The 13,989-nt window shown below is 40.3% G+C and overlaps 1 protein-coding gene across 12 annotated transcripts in view; it reads left to right on the forward strand.

Moving 5' to 3' along the window:
- The window catches only part of LOC140728939 (teneurin-3), a 2,305,574-nt gene that overhangs the window by 1,308,844 nt on the left and 982,741 nt on the right, over window positions 1–13,989 (forward strand). For all 12 annotated transcript variants that reach the window (XM_073048051.1, XM_073048055.1, XM_073048053.1 and 9 more), the window contains exon 6: window positions 13,697–13,807. The gene's annotated coding sequence lies outside the window, so the exon portion shown is untranslated. The remainder of the gene's footprint in view (window positions 1–13,696; window positions 13,808–13,989) is intronic.

Genomic DNA, 13,989 nt, shown 5'->3' on the forward strand with positions numbered 1-13,989 from the left:
ACATGATCCTTGACAGATCGGGTTGAGGGTCCAATGGGATGGAGTGCAAGACAACTGGGACCTTTCATTGCTACAGCCTTCGCTGCTATTATGATGTGTCATCATCTTCCACCAACTCCGCTGTTAAGTTCTTTGATGGATCGCTCATTGCCTGGGACCCTCTTGAGCTTACCACCATGAGTGACCCTACCAAGATTAAGCACCAGATGGCTAAACTCCAGATGGCATCACTCATCGGATATTCAGGAACTCAAGCCCCGCAAGCCTCTCCACCATGACGAGGTGATGATCCTTGGAGAAACATAAATATAATGCACAATAGGGAGTGGTACGTCACATCTCACATTGTTAACCATAATTCAACAGAATATTGCCAACCAGATCTTGCTTGAAAAAAGTTAGATTTTTGAGGGACTGGTTATAAAAATGAGCAAGATGGAGAGATGTAGGAAGAGCATGATACAATTTAAAAGCCCAGCCAATTGAAGGTCCAGTATCCAAAGATTAATTCTTTAAAGTCCAGAATGTGAAAGGGGGTGGAACCAAAGGAGGACAGAAGGCTCAGATAGCTTTAGAGCTGGAGGTGGTTACAGAGGTTGGTAGAGTGAAAGCCTTGGAGAGTTAGAAGATACGGTTGAGAATTTTTCTATCCTTACTCAGGTAAAAGGCAACGCAGGAAGGAAGGAGCAACAAAAGAGGCACAAGAGATTCTACAGATGCTGGAAATCTTGAGTAACTCACACAAAATGCTGAAGGAGCTCAGCAGGTCAGGCAGCATCTATGGAGGGAAATAGTCAATGTTTCAGGTCAATACCCTTCATCAGGACCTGACGAAGGGTCTTGACCTGAAATATTGACTGTTTATTTCCCTCCATAGGTGCTGCCTGACCTGCTGAGTTTCAAGTAAGGCAGAGATACAGCCTATTGGAGGATGGGCTAAGTAACCACGGACATCATTGCTTTTTGAAGGGGAAAATCAATTAAGTGGGAACCTTTTAACTCAGGAAGAAAATAATTTATTGCCTTGAGGCTGCAGTGCCATAGAATGAGATGATAGATGTTCTGCAGCTAATTCATAACACATTTTTCTCAATTTCCCATAAAATATTTGTTTATCAAAACTCTATGTCTTGTAATTAAAGCAACAGTTTAGCTAGCATTGATCAGTATTTGCCAAAAGAGAATTTCAGACTTCTACCACCAATTGCAATAGAATAATTACCCAACATTATTCCTGATAAGATTGGCTCTATTATTAGACTATACCTCCTAGACTCAGACATCTTCATCATCAGAAATTGTTCCTTTATATCAACCTACTTCATCTGCTTCTAGTTCCTCTAATGTTTTGAATTCTTTGGTCAAATTATCCCAAAGTGTTACAAAATCCAGGTTAATTTATGTAAACCTTCATCATAATTTAACCATTGAAGTCTGAGAACCTTTCTGCTCAATTCATACAGACAGTACCAGAGATCAGGAGTGAACCTAGTTCAAAGTTCAAAATTTAACGCAAAATGTATTATCTGAGTACATACATGTCACCACATACAACCCTGAGATGCTTTTTTTTTCCTGTGGACATACTTAGCAAATATATAGGACAGTAGCTGCAAACAAGATCAATGAACAACAAACTTTGCAAATGTAAATATAAATGAACAGCAATAAATGACAAGAACATGAGATAGCAAGATAAAGTCTTTAAATTGAGACCATCAGTTGTGGGAACACCAGAAGCAGAATGAGGTCACTGGAACAGTGGCACAGCAGCTGGAATTGGCTGTAGGAAGCAGTCACCATGGACATAATAGGATGCATAGAGTCCTTCTGTATTTATTGTCCTGGAGTTCAGATTCATATATAGATTGTAGCATAGTGCAGCACAGGAGCAGTCCAGTTAGCTCATGATGCCTGTACCAAACATGTTGAAAAATTAAACAAAGTCTATCTGTCTCCATGTGATCTACATCCCTCCATTACCCGAATGTTAAAATGCCTGCGAAGTGTCTCTTAAACACCATTATTGTGTCTACTTCTCACCATCACCTTTCCTGCAGTGTGTTTCAGGTGCTCAACACTTTGCATAAAATACGTACCCAGTGCATCTCCTTTCAACATTCTCCTTCTATGTACTCCAGTGAAGGAAAAAAAAAGCTTCATTTGTCATATCTACATCGAAGCGTACCATACAGTGAAATGCATTGTTTGTGTCGATGACCAACACAGTCCGAGATGCACTGAGGGCAGTCCTCAAGTGTTGCCACGCTTCTGGCACCAACACAGCACGTCCACAACTAACTAACCCTCACCATAGCCATACTTCTTTGGAAAGCCAGTATGGAAGTATGGAAGCCAGTGCACCCGGAAGAACCCTGTGCAGTCATGGAGAGAATGTACAAACTCATTACAAACACCAGCAAGAATTGACCTGTAACCTTACAGCTGGCACTGTAAATCATTACACTACTGTGTTGCCCATTTAACATTTCTACCCTGGGGAAAAAGACTTTGGTAATCTACCATATCTACACTCATAAATTTATCAGCTTCTATCAGATTTCCCTTCAGCCTTCAATAAACCACAGGAAACAATCTAAGTTTGTCCAACATCTCTTTGTTATGTATTTAATATTTCAGTAATATTTGAGTAATACTGTATCTATCAAGGTTCAAGGAACATTTATTGTCAAAGTATGCAGTATACAACTCTGAGATTCATCTTCTCCAGACAGCAATGAAACAAAGGAAGCTACAGCAGCCGTTCAAAGAAAAATGTCAGCCACCCAGTCCCACACACAACAAAAACAAATTGTGCAAATACCAACAAAATCATCAATAGCCCAAGTACAAAAAAAACAAATCATGCAAACAGCAACAAAAGCATCAACCCCCATACACAAAAGGATAAATCACACAAATTACAACAAGAAAAACAGGCAAAAACACAGAGTATAAAAAACATAAAACTGTGTATAAAACATAAATTGCTTGTTTAAATAATTCATCATTGGTTATATGTCAAGGTACGTGAATGACATACATCATTATGTTACCACATCATATGTGCACTTCTCACTAAAGTAATAACGAAAGTAAATAACCATCTCCTGGCTCCTTGGCTTTCTTTCAGTTTTATGTTTTGGAGTTACTAAACATTATGGTGGTGTTGGGAAGGATTTAAATTGAAAAGGAGGTGACTACCCAACCTGTTGAAGTGCAGCAAGATAGTCGATTTTAAAAAGTACAGTGAGACATTCGAGTTCAAAGAAAGGCAGAAAATGGACAAATTCATAGTCAAGTCAAGTTTATTGTCATTTCGACCATAAACTGCTGGTACAGTACACAGTAAAAACAAAACAACGCTCCTCCAGGACCCTGGTGCTACATGAAACAACACAAAACTACACTAGACTATGTAAAACAACAATAAAACTGCACTAAACTACAGACCTGCACAGGACTACATAAAGTGCACAAAACAGTGCAGGGCAGTACAATAATTAATAAACAAGACAATAGGCACAGTAGAGGACAAATTACAATATAATAATAAATGATGTAGATGTCAGTCTAGACTCTGAGTATTGAGGAGTCTGATGGCTTGGGAGAAGAAACTGTTGCACAGTCTGGTCGTGAGAGCCCAAATGCTTCAGTACCTTTTGCCAGATGGCAGGAGGGAGAAGAGTTTATGTGAGGGGTGTGTGGGGCCCTTCACAATGCTGTTAGTTTTATGGGTGCAGCAAAGGCTCATAAACATTGAGTACAGGATGATAACAATCATAAATTCTAAAAAAGCAGAAATGGCTGGAAACATTGAAAAGATAGACATGTTCAATTCCACAGAAGATAACTGGCTAATGTACACTGAGTAGATTGCATAGTATCTTAAAGCAGATACAATAGCCAGTGAGGAATGTGTGCCTGTTTTGCTGAGTGGTAGGTGAAAGAGCAGACAGTTTGCTTAGAAGTTTAACTTCTCCAACCAAATAAGCTGAAATGAACTTTTGCTGATATTGTGAAATTATGCAGGAACATTGAAACAAAGGCATTGAAGATTGCAGAACACTTTAGGTTTCATGAGTGGAATCAAAAAGAAGGGGGGTGCATTTCAGCATATGTGGCTGAATTGAAGAGATTAGCTGAGCTTTGTCATTTCAATGAAGGGCTTAATAATGCACTGAGAGATTACTTAGTTTGTGAAAGTCACGCAGTGGTTGATGCCCCAGGTTGAAAGGATGAGTCACAGTTGTGGTCCTTTTAGGATTGGTCAATTACTGCAATAACTTCCTGCAAAATCTGGCGACTGTGCTTTACCCCAGCTCATTACTAGAGATCAGAAAGAAATGGTAATGGACAAAGCAGTGTGAGGTGGCTTTCCAAAAGGTAAAGGAAATGGTGACCTTAGACATTGTATTAACACATCTTAATCCATATCGTCCAGTGAAGCCTTGCCTTGTGGTATAGGGAGAGTTATGTCACATGTTTAGAGTGATGGAAGTGAACGCTCATAGTCTTTGTATCACGGTCCCTTACCACTGCAAAGAAAAATTACACACAGATTGACAGAAAGGCCTTGAGTCTGGTTTGGGGTGTAAAACACTTCAACCAGTGCTTGTATGGGAGAGAGTTTACCCTCGTTACTGATCATCAAACACTAGTGTCCATCTTCACAGAAGGGTATTCCACTAACAGCAGCAGCATGAATGCAGAATGCAGAGAAGGGCTCTGTTTCTTGGCGGACACAATTACTAGGTCAAATTCAAAAGGACGGCTAATCATGAAAATGCTGACCCTTGGAAATACTGGAAAAACTTACTAAAAAAGACATTCCTCTTGACATATTCTCCTTAATGCAAATGAAAAGTCTCCCTACTACTGTAACGATGATCCTAAGGGAAAGCAAAAAGGACCCAACACAGTCTCAATTTGGTTGGAATATGCAGCAGAACTTCCAGATTCCACCTCCCCCCCCCCCCCCCCCCCCATTTTCACTTGGGCCAGATGTTGCCGTATGTGGGGATTGAGAGTTGTACTGGCCAAGCTGAGAGCTGACGTGTTGGAGGACCCACATGGCAGTCATCTAGGCATGGTCAAAAATGAAAGTATTGGCTTAAAGATTTGCCTGGTAGCCTGGCACAGGTGAGCAGACCGATCAGCTTACCATGCACTGTTCTGGATGCCAACACATACAAATGATGCCAAGGGCAGCACCTCTGCATCCCTGGGAATGGCCTAATTCATAGGAGTAGAATTAAGCCTTGGAGCCTGCTCTGCCATTCGATCATGGTTAATTTATTTTGCCTCTCAACCCAATCTCTTGCCTTCTCCCTGTAGTGTTTGACATCCTTACCAATCAGGAACCTACCAATCTCTGCTTTAAATATACCCAGTGACATGGCTTCCACAGCCACCTGTGGCAATGAGTCACCACACTTCAACAAAAGAAATACCCCTCATCTCTGTTTTGAAGGTATGCCCTTCTATTCGAAGGCTGTGCCCTCTGGTCTCAGACTGTAGCACTAACGGAAACAACCTGTGCATGTCCACTCTATCTAGACCTTGCCAAATTCGGTAAGTTTCAATGAGATCCCACTTCATTCTTCGAAATTCTATGATGCATAGTATTGAGTTTACAAGAAAGGTGGTACTGGATTGTCTTGGGGAGGACTGTTTTATCAGATTATACGGACATGATGACAGTGTATAAGGGCCCTGAGTATAAGAATCAGAAAGTCTGTTGCAGCTATATAAATCTTCTGTTCAACCACATCAGGATTTTTTGTGCAGTTTTGGTAGGCACGTTACAACACTGATGTGAAAGCTTTGAATTATTTATTTACTTGTTTGTTGAGCTACAGCAAGGAAGAAGTCCTTCTGGTCCTTTGATGCATGCCGCCCTGCAATCCCCTGTGTCTAATCACAGGGCAATTTACAAAGAACACACACAAAATGCTAGAGGAACTGAGCAGGCCAGGCAACATCTATGGAAAAGAGTACAGTCGACATTTTGGGCCGAGACCCTTCAACAGGAGTAGATCTTTGGACTGTGGGAGGAAACCGTCAGGGTCGTGAGAAGAACGTACAGATTTCTTTAATTGTCATTCGAAAGAAAGAATTTCAGTCTATATTTTCTCCATTTGTTCTCCTGCAATGTGATATAAGTGGAGGCGTTAAAGTCTAAAGTTCCACGGGCCCCTCAGTTAATAAATAGGGTCTACAGCATTAAAAAGGTTGGAACCCCTGTTAAGCACTAGATACTGTAGAGATAGAAGAGCTCATCCAGATCCTCTCTTGGCATTCATCATTACTGGGTATTTGAACCAGCTGCCAATCCCTTTGCAATATGTTTTGGTGCTTAGTGCTAACAGTGTATGGTCTGAGACTATTTTTACTGCTATATTTAATCTCTGTTTGCACACAGTCTCAAAACAGATGGTTCATGGTACTTGTAGATATCTGATGCAGTAAAGTTGCTCAAATCCGTGCTGTGCTCAAAAATGTAGCCCCGGAGAAACTTTCACAACTCTACGGCATCAACATCAAATATAAGTCAGAAATCTTGAAAGAGAAATCAATTTTCCTGGCTGCTTACATGCTCACTCCCATCCGTGAGGAGCGGGGTGGGTGGCGGGCTGGTGTTTGGGTTGGAGGCAGGCAATTGGGAGTTCTGGTGGGGGGGGGGAGGGTGTAGGTTGCAGAGGAATAAACTCTCTCAGTAAAAGAAGAAAGCTACAAATGTTTCTCATGTAAATCTCCTGTTGTTTACTGGAGCAAGAACAAAGAGGAACTGAAACGCGAGTAAAGGAGACTGAGCAGCAAGATTCCACATTAAGGTAACATCAAGCGGAAGGTTAGCCTCAAATTACTTTCAAGAGATAAATGTGCAGCGCAATCGAAAACACCTTCAGTCACCTACAAAAGTCATGTTTTGTCCTTGGAGAGAGAGCCTGAGTTTATACAGATGCTTAAACCTGAACTGAAACCTCATTCAGAAAATAGGTCATGCACTGAGTGTAATACTGTCTCCTTTTAATAAGGACACAATGGAGAGAGGAATGCTGCAGATTAAATAGGATCTATGTAAGATTTTTTTTTGAAAATCGACAGACGATTTTGGGAAACTTGCTAGTTAAGATTCTTTTCTCACCCCAGCCTGTTACTATGCAACAGGAGAAGGCATAAGAAGGTGAAAGAGATTTTACTTGGGGACTGAAGACATGGCTTAATTCAATTCATGGTAGACTTATGAAAGGAAAAGAGAAATGAAATGCTGTGTTCAGAAAGAATTCCAAATAGCAGGGACATAATGACTGAAAGATCAACTTCTGGCATGGTGAATTGGAGCAAGCTGCAGGGAAGTGTTGGAGCCCTGGATGGTTTACACAGGGATGTAAAATCATTCAGATCCTGGGAACGGGGTCTTAAGCTAAGCATAAAGAACGGGATGCTAATTGGCTACTTATCGTCTGCCTTTGCACCTGGGGTCTCAGCAGCTTTGGAAGAGAGTTAGGACAAAAGATGAGAGTGTTTTGGAAGTGAAAGAATGTTGGGCTTGGTGATGAAGGGGAAGACACATAATGAAACAGTATCCTTCTCATGCTCAGGACTGTTCAAGCCACATTATGGCCAGTGAAGTAGTTTTAATGGGGACTGATTATTATCATATAAAATAGAAACAGATGTGGGATAGCTTCAGAATCTGAATCAGATTTTATATCACTGGCGTTTGCCGTGAAATTGTTGTCTTTGTGACAGCAGTACAATGCAGTACATAATGAAAGGAAATACGTGAATTACGGTAAATATATATAAAATAGTTACATTATATAAGTATTGCAAAAATAGAAATAGAAAGTTATTGAGGTAGTGTTCATGTGTTCAATAACCATTCAAAAATCAGATAGAAGAGGGGAAGAAGCTGTTTCTGAATCGTTGAGTGTGTGCTTTCAAGCTCCTGTACCTCTTTCCTGATGGTAGCAATGAGGACAATATATGACCTGGGTGATCAGTGTGCTTCATGATGGATGCCACCTTTTTGAATTATCGTTTCTTGAAGATGTCCTGGATACTACGGAGGCTTGCGCCCTTGATGGAGCTGACTACGTTTACAACTCTCTGCGGCTTATTTTGATTCTGTGCTGTAGCCTCTCCACCCCGCCCCTCCCCCACCAACCCCGTACCAGATGGTGATATGGCCAGTTAGAATGCTGTCCATGGAACATTTGTAGAAAGATGCGAATGTCTTAGGTGATATACCAAATGTCCTCAAACTCCTAATGAGATATAGCTGCTGCCATGCCTTCTTTGTAGCTGCATTGATATGCTGGGTCCAGGTTCGACCTTCAGAGATGTTGACACCCAGGAAATGGCTCACTCTTTCCACTTCTGATCCCTCTATGTGTTTCCTCATCTAACCCTTTCTGAAGTCCACAATCAGTTCTTCGGTCTGCCTGACACTGAGTGCAAGTTTTAGAGTTAATGGAGTTGCTACCTTCTTTTAAGAAAATAGTTGAAGTCTGTACCAGATACTCACGGATGCTGGCAGTAGTCCCTGGAATAGTTTTATTGATGAAAATGTGAGCTAAAGGAAATCCCCTCTCATCTAGCACATTGTATTACAGAGACAGGTGCAGTAATGCAACACGGTGATAGTGGAAGTGCCAGGGCAGTCATTGGCACCATTGACTGGAGCATGGAAAATGATGAATTGCTCCCACTGACAGTCACGGGTTGCCTTGGATCTGATACAGCATCACACGTTTTGTACGTGAAAGTGGCTGACTTCTTAAATTGCACATGGGTAAAGGGCTGCCCCTGTTTTCTCTTTTATCCAATATAGCAGATCGAACACTTTTCTGTAGGTGATCGCGCCTACTTCCTGTTATTACATTGGAGACCCAAACTGTCATGTACCACCCGAAGACTGGGTAGCTTGTGGCACCGTATAACCCTCCACTTGTAAAGTCATAGAGCACTGCAGCACGGAAACAGGTCCTTTGTTCCATCTAGTCCATGCCAAACGATTATTCCTCTGAATCACATTGATCTGCGGCTGAAACATAGCCCTCCATACTCTCCCATCCAAACTTCTCTCAAGTGTTGCCACTGAACTTGCATCCACCGCTTCCATCTGTGGCTCGGTCCACACCTCCCACCACCCTCTGAGTGAAGAACTTCCCCCTCAAATATTTCACCTTTCACCCTTAACCGATGATCTCTACTTCTAGTTTCACCCAACCTCAGTGGAAAAAGCCTGCTTGTATTTTCCCTATCTATACCTCTCATAATTTTAAATACCTCGATCAAATCCCCCCTCAGTCACCTGCACTGCATGGGGTAACATCCTAACCTTTTCAACCTTTCCCTGTAACTCAGGTCCTCAAGTCCTGACAACACCCTTGTAAATTTTCTCTGCGCTCTTTCAGTCTTATTGATATCTTTCCTGTAGGTAAGAGACTATCCACATTATCTAATGAAGATCTTCTGTTTCTTTCTTCACAAGTGTTACCTGAACTGCTTTTATTTTGGGTTTCCACCATCAGTGTTCTTCTTTTAATTTTCACTTATTGACAATTTATGTACCTGGATTCAATGGAACTGGTGCCTTTCTACAGCAACTGGTAGTAAAAATCAGATGTGACAAGGAAAATAGTTTATCTTGTTAAAAATTAAATTAAATTAAACATTAGTTACTTAATTAGAGTTTCAGTTTTACAATTCTCTTGGATTAGAACAGCCATGTGTTCAGGAAACTGCGCAGGAGGGCCTGAGGAGCAAAACCATAAAAGCTTTGTTTAACCACATTTATTTCAACCTAAGTTGTGTTAGATAAACTAGATGGGTTCAAAGAAGCTGTGCTACTTCAATGAATTAGCAATGCAAAGATTTTACCATTTCTTTGCCCATTCTAATCTATCCAAATCCTTTTGTAGACTGCATGCTTCCTCAAAACTACCTGCCCCTTTGTCTATTTTTGCATCATCCGCAAACTTGGCCACAAAACAATTAATTCCATCATCTAGATCATTAACATGTAAAAAGTAGTGTACACAACACTGACCCTTGTGGAACACAAGTCATCAGCAGTCAACTAGAAAAGGATCACTTCATTCCCACTCTTTGCCTTCTGCTAGCCAACCAATCTTCTGTCCATGTCATTATATTTCCTGTAATACCATGGGCCTTTATCTTGTTTAGAATCGTCATGTGTAGCACCTTGTCAAAGGCCTTCTGAAAAGCCAACCAAACTTTCGCTGACTTTTCTTTGTCTATCCTACCTGTTATTTATTTGTCAGGCATGACTTCCCCTTAAGGAAACCATGCTGACTTCAGCCGATTTTCTTGTATGTCTCCAAGTACCCCTAAACCCCATCCATAACAACTGACTCTAACATTTCGCTAACCACTGACATCAAGCTAACTGGCCTATAACTTCCTTTCTTTTACCTCGCTCCCTTCTAAGAGAGTGGAATGATATTTCTAATTTTCCAAGTTGTCCAGGCCATTCCAGAATCTGGTAATTCTTGAATTATCACTATTAATGCCTCCACAATCCCTTCATCTACCTCTATCTGATTTATCTACCGTCAGGCCTTTCAGCTTCCCAAGTACCCCCTCCTTAGTATTAGTGCTTACGTTCACTTCTGCCCACTGAACCTTAAATTTCTGGCATGTTGCTGGTATCTTCCAAAGAAGAGTATCACTAAATACTTATTCAGTTCATTTGCTGTTTACATCCCCCTCCCCCATTACTACCTTTCCACTGTCATTTTCCAGCAGTCCAATGTCCACTTTTGCATCTCTTTTACACCTTACGTTTCTGAAAAAAATTGGTATTCTCTTTATATTATTGGCTAACTTACCTTCATATTCCATCTTTCCTCTCCTTATTGCTCTATTTTATTTGTTTTCTGTTGGTTTTTAAAATCTTCCAAATCCTCTAGCTTCCCACTAATTTTTGCTATATTTTATACCCTCATTTCCCTCATTTTTGATTTTATGGTGGTTTTAATTTACCTTGGCAGCCACAATTGCTTCAACATCCCCTTAGAATGCTTCTTTTTCTTTGGGAGGAACTGATCTTAAATCTTCTAAATTACTCCCAGAAACTGCAGTTGTTGCTGCTCTGCTGTTCCTTTTCAATCAACTTTGACTACCTCCTTTTCCATACCTCGGTACTTATCTTCACTCAACAGTAATACCAATACATCTAATTTTAGCTTCTCCCTTTCAGACTGCAGGGTGAATTCTATCATATTATGATCAATGCCTCCTAAGGGCTCCTTTACTTTAAGTTCCCTAATCAAACTTGGTCTAATTTCTGGTCAAATCTTCACCCACAGCCAGTCCAGAATTGCCTTTTCTCTGGTGGGCTCGACCACAAGCTACTCTAAAAAGCCATCTCATAGACATTCTTAAAGTAGTTTTCCTTGGGATCCAATTTTGCCAATCTACCTGCATTTTGTCATTCCCCACAACCATTGTAACATTGCTCTTTTACAGAACTGTTCTATCTTCTGTTGTAATTTGTACTGCACATCTTGGCTACTCTTTGGAGGCCTGTGTATAACTCCCATTAGTGTCTTTTTATCCTTGCTGTTTCTCAAGTCTACCCATGAGGGTTCGACACCTATGACACTTTTTTACGAGGATATCATTTAATTTTTACAAACTGAGCCACCCCACCCTTTCTGCTCACCTGCCTATCCTTTTAATACAATGAATATCCTTGGATGTTAAGTTCTCCTCTGTAATCTTCTTGCAACGACAACATCTACCTACCTATTTCAAACTGTGCTATGAGATCATCAGCCTTGTTTCGTATCTGTATGCACTCAAATAAAAGACCTTCAGTCCTGTGTTCACCACCCTTCTTTTCAATTTTGTCTTCATGTTGCATGATGTTAAATTCTTATCCCTTTGAAACGTTTTGTCTTATTCTTTAGTCTGGAGTCTTCAGTGACATCTCCTGCACCACGTGAGCGTTGAAAATGTGATTTTCTTTTGAAAATCAGGTTTTATCATAATAAATAAACCAATGCTAAAGATGGTTTGGGTGGAACAGTAGTATAGTAGTGAGTATTACACTATTATAATGTCAGTGCCACGGGTTCACTTCCCACCGCCGTCTGAAAGGAGTTTGTATATTCTCTCCATGACCAATGGGTTTTCTCCCGCATTCCAAAAGATGGAAGGTTATGATTAGTGTGTTCTGGGCATGTTATATTAGGCAATGGGACAGGCTGCCCCCAGCACATATAGTTGGACTATGCTGGTTGTTGACATTCACTGTATCTTTCAAAACAAAATAAAGCTAACCTTCAATCTTTATGGTTGAGTAGCACCATTATATTATTGCACTCCCCATTATTTATGAAAAGCCCAGACTGTGTTCAGTCTGGCCTGTTCCCTGTTTATTCCCTCCACTTAAGTATTTTCTGCAACCTCTGGGAGTCCAGCTTCATGGAGGTCTCTCCACTGCAGCCACACCTTGAAATGATACGGTGGGTGGTGACATGAATTCAGGTGGTAAAGACATTTTAAAATGGTGTAAATCTATTAAAACTGTTTATTCTGCGGAAAGATTCTGAAATACTTCTAAGTCCTATTAAACGTATCAAGGTAAAGTAAAACAAAGAAAAATGATGAGTTGCCCTTCAATTAAGTTCAATTAGGGTTATCAATCTCATTCAAGTGAAGGAAGTTGAATTGTATGCACTAATTGTTCCTTGAGTCAAGCCTGTGAACCCAGATGCAAAGTCCATCTGACCTCTCCACAAAGGATGTTTTGTGTTCTGCCTTTGAACTGAGTCCAGTGTCAGAGTTTGGGTTAATGTCAAGCTTCCAACTGAAGAGCACCTTGTTCCCTGTGGGACAGCTCACACAAGATAAGTACATTTCTGCTGGAGTTGAGTTGAAGTTAGAACTTTGAGTTATATGCTACTTCTCAGTACTGGTTTAGTCAGCAAAACATTTGGTGGGTCTTCAAATCTATGTTCTTTGAAATGGAGATTGAGATCACAAACTGTTCCAGATTTCTAAGACATACTTTTAGAGTAAGACACAAGTTTCACGATGAAAGAGGAATTTGTTATTTTGAACCCAACAGTAGTGAAATCCCTTGACTAATTTGGAGTAAACTTTGTGACTGAGTTTAAATTAAAGCAACAATGCACCAATCAATCCTCATTTCAACTTCAACAAAAAGCATTTCAAAGTTATGACTACAAGGTAAAAATATGACTCAAAATGTTTTTTTCTTAACATGTCCTCTGTTGAAAGATTTAATATAAAGGTGCTTTGAAGCAGATTTTCTTTTTGTATCGTTGTTGGAATAAAATTACAATCGTTTATTTCTGGTTGCTTGGTTTGCATCACCATCTGTCTGACAGATCGGAGGTGAGGTGAAGGGAAAAGCGTGATCTCTCAGTAAAAATAAATAGCTTGCCAGCTCTTACCTTGCACAAGAAGTAATCTGCAATCAGTCCGCTTTCTGTTATGGGTGAAGAGTAATGCAATGTGAAAAGCTGACTCACGAGATTAAGCAAGGATTTTCTACCCTTAGTGCAAAAAAATCAAAGCAGCTGCCTGAATAACATTGCTTTGCAACAGCTGCTGTGATTTATGATTTGAAATTTTGTTTGAATTGGATATCGTACCCAATTTACTATGCATTAACCGCTGTGTGTTACAGACTTTTTTCCTGAGGAATTTGTGCAACTTTCTGAAGGGCAAAAGCAACAGTAAATAGAAGTGATTGCATTTGAAGAAACTCGGGAGTGCCACAAGCTACAGGGATCAGTGCGTATGTATCTTTCCACTGAATACATTCAGTCCGTATTTATTTTAGACCATCTCTTTATATCTGAAATCAATTGCTAATTTGGTAACAAACATACAATGAATGGATTTTCTTTTTTCCCCCTGAAGTTTCATTGCTTTTATGATATTATTCAACTGTTTATTTAATTGAGTTCAAATTATACA

Source organism: Hemitrygon akajei, chromosome 6, assembly GCF_048418815.1.
Source record: "Hemitrygon akajei chromosome 6, sHemAka1.3, whole genome shotgun sequence".
Taxonomy (NCBI): Eukaryota; Metazoa; Chordata; class Chondrichthyes; order Myliobatiformes; family Dasyatidae; genus Hemitrygon; species Hemitrygon akajei.